This window comes from Lichenostomus cassidix, unplaced genomic scaffold (genome assembly GCF_008360975.1).
Source record: "Lichenostomus cassidix isolate B80296 unplaced genomic scaffold, HeHo_3.0 HiC_scaffold_42, whole genome shotgun sequence".
Taxonomy (NCBI): domain Eukaryota; kingdom Metazoa; phylum Chordata; class Aves; order Passeriformes; family Meliphagidae; genus Lichenostomus; species Lichenostomus cassidix.
The window spans coordinates 838,134-844,882 of record NW_028147241.1 but is presented as its reverse complement, the minus strand read 5'-3'; the positions used below and the strand labels follow the sequence as shown (position 1 = coordinate 844,882).

Below are 6,749 nucleotides of genomic sequence, written 5' to 3'. Positions count from 1 at the left end.
TGATCCCAGTCTTTCCCACTTATTCCCAGTTGCCTCCAGCATGACCCCAATTTCAGTCAGTTGCCCAAAGTATGATCCCAGTTACTCCCAGTATGATCCCAGTTTCTCCCAATGTGTCCCCAGTTTCCTCCCCACATGGTCCCAGTAAGCCCCAGTCAGGTGATGCAAATGCCCCTCGGGGGGACATTGGGGTGTCCCCAGGAAGTGTTTTTGGGGGTTCCCATGGCGGTGCTGGCAGAGCCCCGGTGGGGGGTGGGGGGATGTGGATCCCCAGCGTGGTGGGGGTTGGGCTCTGCCTGGGGTCACGTGGGGACCTTGTGGGACCCAGTGGGGGGTGGGGGACACTGGTTTTGGGGACTCCTGGGAGAGGCATGGGAGGGGAGAATGGAGAGGGGCAAAGGCAGAGCTGGGGAACCCCTGGCAGCGTGGTGAGAGAACAGGGGAGAGGGGATCCCTGGGACCCCCAAACCCATTGACTTCCCTAAGCAGGACCCTAGAGAGAGGAGACCCCCAGAAGCCCAAAGTGGGAAACTTGGAGAGGGGGAACCCCTGGGATTCCTGGGACCTCAATCAATCTGGGGAGAGTGGGGATGCTGGAGAGGGGAACCCCCAGTAGACATGGGACCCCTCCAGCCCTGACAGGGGGAAATCCAGAACCCCAGAGTGGAGAGGCCAGAGAGGGAGAACTGCTGGGAGAGTCTGTTTTGGGGCTGAATCCTGGTGCTCTGGAGGATTTTATGAACCCCAAAGCCCCGGTGACTTCTAGAGATGAATTGGACAGGGTGACCTTCAAACCCAAGGTAGTCACTCCTTGTTTTTCTCCAAACCAGGATTTCCCATTCCCAAACCTTGGCTGGATGGAGGAGGAAGCTGCGGGGAAGAGGAAGATGCCCCAGGACCCCCAGGCAGGTGAGGAGGTAGTCACTGCCCCTTTCCCCCTCTCTTCTCCTTCATCTCCCAGCCCAGCATTGCCCCTGGCTGCAGGACAGCCCTGCTGCTGTTGGGGGATGGACTGGGGGGATCTCCTTCCCCTTCCCTGTGGCATGGAGGCAAATTCCAAATCCTCTCCTTGTCCTTCCTCCCCCAGGCAGTGAGCTAAGGGTGGAGACCAGAGAGGACAAATCCTTGCAGCAGAACCTCGTGGAAGAGGCTGTTTTGAGCAGCTCCATGACACAGGAATTGGAGAGGGAGGAAAAGGCCCAGAGATGCTGCACGAGGAGGGGCTGCAAACCCAGCCCAGGGTGCTCTGAGGAGCAAAGACCCACCCTGAGCCGGGAAGGCAATCAGAGCCTTAATCAGCGTTCAGAACTGCAGGTTCCTGAGCAGCTTCATGATGGGGAGAAGCCCCACAAGTGCTTGGAGTGTGGGAAGAGCTTCAGGTGGAGATCCAACCTGATCTGCCACCAGAGAATCCACACTGGGGAGAGACCTTATGAGTGTGAGGAATGTGGGAAGAGCTTCCGCCAGAGCTACAAGCTGATTGTCCACCAGAGGATACACAGTGGGGAAAGACCCTATGAGTGTTCTGAGTGTGGGAAGAGGTTTCTGACCAGCTCAGATCTCCTCACGCACCAGGTGATTCACACAGATGAGAGGCCCTTCCGCTGCCCTGAGTGCAGGAAGGGCTTCAAGCACAACTCCACCCTCGTCACCCACCGGCGCATCCACACTGGGGAGAGACCCTATGAGTGTGGGGAATGTGGGAAGAGCTTCTGCCAGAGCTCCAGCCTGGTTGTCCACAAGAGGATCCACACTGGGGAGAGACCCTACGAGTGCCCTGCATGTGGGAGGAGGTTTCTGACCAGCTCAGATCTCCTCCAGCACCAGCCAGTTCATACAGATGAGTGGCCCTTCCGCTGCCCTGACTGCAAGAAGGGCTTCAAACACAACTCCCACCTCATCATCCACCAGAGGTTCCACACAGGGGAGAGACCCTACGAGTGTTCTGAGTGCAGGAAGAGGTTTCAGACCAGCTCCAGTCTCCTCAAGCACCAGGTGATTCACACAGACGAGAGGCCTTTCCGCTGCCCTGAGTGCAGGAAGGGCTTCAGACACAACTCCCACCTCATCACCCACCTGCGCATCCACACCGGGGAGAGACCCTATGAGTGTGGGGAATGTGGGAAGAGCTTCAAACAGAGCTCCAACCTGATCATCCACCAGAGGATTCACACCAGGGAGAGGCCGTACGAGTGCCCCAAGTGTGGGAAGAGGTTTCCAACCAGCTCAGAACTCCTCAAGCATCAGCTTACTCACAGAGACGAGTGGCCCTTCCACTGCCCTGAGTGCAGGAAGGGCTTCCAGTACAAATCCCATCTCATCAGGCACCGGCGCATCCACACCAGGGAGAATCCCTATGAGTGTGGGGAATGTGGGAAGAGCTTCACCCAGCGCTCCAGCCTGATCCGTCACAAGAGAATCCACACTGGGGAGAGACCCTTCGAGTGCCCTTAGTTTGGGAAGAGGTTTCCAACCAGCTCAGATCTCCTCCAGCACCAGGTGATTCACAGAGATGAGAGGCCCTTCTGCTGCCCTGACTGCAAGAAGGGCTTCAAACAGAACTCCCACCTCATCAGGCACCGGCGCATCCACACTGGAGAGAGACCCTATTAGTGCCCTGAGTGCGGGAAGATCTTCACCCAGAGCTGTAACCTGACCAAACACCAACGGAGCCACCAGTAAGGGAAGCCCTGCAAGTGCCCCGAGTGCAGGAAGAGCTTCATGTGCTGCTCCAACTTCATGCCCATCAGAGGACCCACACTGGGAAGAGCCCTGGTGACCCTCACTCCCAGTTACCAACACTGTGAAGACACCTGGCTGGTGGCTTCCACGTCCTCCTGATTCTCTGTAGCCACCTGGACAAATGCAGAGGAGTTGGGGGTCGCCCAACTATTAACACATCTTCATAGAAATGTCGGTGTCATGTCACTTTATTTTTGGAAGGAAGCATTATTATATACAAAAAGCACTGTTCACGTGTCCAGTCCACTCTGCTAATTGGTTGAGGCTTTCTACCATGCACTCTAAGCATTAGCTAAGGTTCTGTCTGGGTAACTGCTTTATCTTGTTTGTATTCTTTTATAATGCTCACATTTCTTGGCTCTTTACACTCTGCTGTCTCTCGGGAAAGGCACCTTAGAGCCGCTCACATGGTTGAATTAAGCTTAAGAAACATACTCATATGGCTTCGTTCTGTGAACTAGGTTCCAACAATTCACCCGTTTTTCTTTTTTGCACAAGCTAGGTCTGGTTGACTGTTTTTACTAGTATACGCTGTAAGCATTGCACTATGCATTGCAAAATTTTTAAAAATAGCAAAACTACAATTAAAATTAATACAGTTGCTTGGATTAGGTTTTTGGACTACTTAGTGATTCCTAAACTTTTCAACTACCCGGCAAGTCTAAGGCCATTGACTACTCGTAGCTGTCTTGATAGATGTTGCAGTCTAGCAAGTTGTCGGTGAAATGGACTTTGAGTGGTCACAAAGGTTCATGCAGCACATTTCTTCAAACTTTTCGTAGCTATGTCTTGGGCTAATAGAAGAAAATCTATTGTAGCTCTATTAATAACATACTTAGAATTGTCAATATGCTAACAATAATTGTTCTAAAAAGCGAAATTACATATTTACACACACAAAAAATTTTTTGCACAAATATTGCATTGTCTAGTTGCGAGAGTTTATATTCCCCCCCCCTTTTTGATTTTGGCAAGGTGTGTTTCTTATTATAAGAAGGTGAGAATGACACAAAGGTATAACAATACATGGAATGAAACAATAAGCTTACTTAAGAAAATACATCATTAATTGCTTAACTACTTTGCTATCACTTAGGGACTGCAATTGCTGGGGAACTTCATTTCACAGGTAGGGCTTGGAGAACCTTTCCCGGGCAAGGATTCCAAGTTTACCTGGAAGAGGGTTCAGCTTTCACAAGTCCAAATTAGCGAGTCAAGGTGACTCGATCACATTTTTAGTGCAGAAACAACTGGGACTGATGGCATATTTCCCAACCAGTTACGGCTAGGGCTTGGCCAGAGCCCAGGCCTTAACTGGGAGGGTTTCTCTAGAACATTTTTTAAACAAGCTTCCATTGATATCAATTAGGAAAGTGTTTTAAAATGATACAGTTTTTGCAGATAACTACACAAGGTAACGTGAAATATTTGAAAGTAGCTGGCATTATTATTTAACTTCAACTAAACAATCAATGGTACTATAAATAAATTTTTAAAATAATTGAATTGTGCACGTGCAGCATTGTTTGAAGCTCTCACTCATTCTTCTGTTTCACTTGTGGAAGATAAAACTGCAAAGGTTTTTGTGAACAGTAATATTAACTAACAAATTTAAAACAATTGGATATTTAGAAGTTTTGACAACAGTAAGCATCTTACAGACTGTGTGTTCACACAGTTAAATTAGGAAGGTTTCTGTTGTAAATTTTCATCTTATTTTTATAGTTGCAGAACTGTGTTCTTTAAAATGAGAACAACATAACAAAATGTAAGCTGGATAAAACTTAAAATTAACATTACTGAAAATGAACAGAATTCAATCTTGATAGAATTTAACAGAAGATAAAAGTAACAGGACTTAGAAAATAATAAATATTAAATTGAGCAACACTCAAATTGAACAGACTTAGCCTTAATTGAATTTAAATTTAATGAAATTTAAAATAACAATTGTTTAAACTTAACTTGGCTTAAACTTAACATAATGTACTTGTAATAAAACTTAAACTCACTTAACTTTAACAGAATTTAACTCTAATAGAATTTAAACTTAACAGAATTTAAAATTAACATCATTTGTGATGCTTTGGGACTTTTAGCTTTTATGCTTTTTATGTACTTGTGATTTTTGCGTACAACTTTGGACGCTATATAGGATATTAGAACTCTTGTTCTCAGCATTTTTAGATAAAACAATTTTTTTTTAAACTTGGACTTCAAGGACAGCTCACTGACTCAGGCTACAAGATACGTAAACAATAGATAACTGTAGGGAGCAAACTTGCAGTAATTGAAATTATTGCTTGAAGCTATAATTGGAGGATTAAAACTCAATATCTAAATTAATAGAACTTATAAAATATGAAAAACTCGGGAGCTAGCATCTATTTCGGGTGTAGCTTTTCACTAAGGCTTTATTTTTCTTTAAATACACTTTGAAGGCTTTTCAATAAATTTAAATGCTTTTATTCCCTTTGTTTAGCTTTTGTTTTAGGTTAGCTCATTAAGGTATTATTTGACCTTAATTTCAATGGCACTTAACAGGTAACTTAAACTATTTAGTAGTTGATTTATGTAAAATTTACTATAATACAGTATAGCTTCACTTACAGGCTTAATTTACAAATTTAAAATACTGAAGTTAGAACAGTATTTTTAACATGCTTGCTGTAGTACTGTCACACTTACACGCGTACATTGTTTCAAGTAATACTTGTAAACAAAAACATTTCTTTAACTTTAGTGAGGTAGTTATTTTGGATGCTTCTGCAAAAAACATACATGGGGTTAAGCTTAGGGTGAGTTTCACACAGTTAATTGCACTTAGTAACTTTTTGTACATCATTCGATGTTTTGATATAAGGATTTAAGGTTAATTGCTGTAGTTTTATATTTTGTTCAGTTAATATTCACTTCAAATATTCTAGAAAGGGCTTTACTGAATTTGTCTAGGACACTGAGCTGGTTTATAAACTAAGATATTATGCACATGTCGATAAATGACGCTTCGAGGAGATAGCTTAAAAGTTAACTTCGCTGAGGTATACTTAAGAGAAACACTTTTAAAATTGCTTTAGCAAGGAATTTAGCTTTTGTTCAAGGTTTTATCAATTACGGTGTTATTACTCATTAGGACAATTATTTTACTGTAAGGCTTTGTTATTCAGAAAAGGTAAAAACAAGTTTAAAATATAACTTAGTTGTACTAATTAACAGGGTCCTTTGAAAATACATTTATGAATTGATTTTTGGAGCTTTGAAAAAGACTTCTCGGTGCGCAGACGGAGCTTGCTTGCGTTACCCATGGCGGGGGGAAGGGAACGGAACAGGGGAAAGTGAGGGGAAAAAGGGTGGCGGAGCTGCCCCAGGCTTCTGCTCGGTTCTGCGTCGAGCCTCTTGTTCTCTGGGTCCTGGCGCTGCTCGGCTGCACGGCGCAGGCTCGGCCCCGCTCGGCTCTGCACTGAGCTGGGCTGGAGCAGGCAGGACCAGGACTCCCTTTGTCTGAGGGCTGGGAGCGCCGGCACGGGATGCTCAGGGGGGTCTCTGGGCTTCTGCTGCTCTCCGCAGATGTTTCGTTTCAGCGCTGCATTGCTGGTTTTTGCTGAGACTGTTGTTGCAGCTGTTGTATTAGTTGCGGTATTTGCTGTGGCTTTAAGGGGCTGGTTGCTGGCTGTACTATTTCTTGGATCGTGGTGTTCACTTGCTGTTTTAATTGCTTCATTGCTTGTTTGAATTGAGTTTTTAGCTTTTCTATAGTATTTCCAAGTTGTTTTTTGCTTCCAGCGGCTGCTTCTTGCTGGCTAACGCTGTTGGTTGGTTCTGGTTTGCTGTCGGAGCTGTCATTCACTTCGTCATCTTCGGGAGGGGCTGCGTGTCAGGCGCTATTGCTGACATGGGCGGGTGAGGCAGTGCAGGGGACATGGACAGCCAGCGGTGCCACCCATCACGGTGCCTTCTGCGACTTCTGCCTTCTGCTTCAGTTTTTGGCTCCTTTTAGGGTGTTTTGG

General features: G+C 45.7%; 1 pseudogene; it reads left to right on the top strand.

Annotated features, from left to right (window-relative positions):
• Positions 1-833: 833 nt before the first annotated feature.
• Positions 834-6,749, top strand: part of LOC146424134 (uncharacterized) — a 44,088-nt pseudogene continuing 38,172 nt past the window's right edge.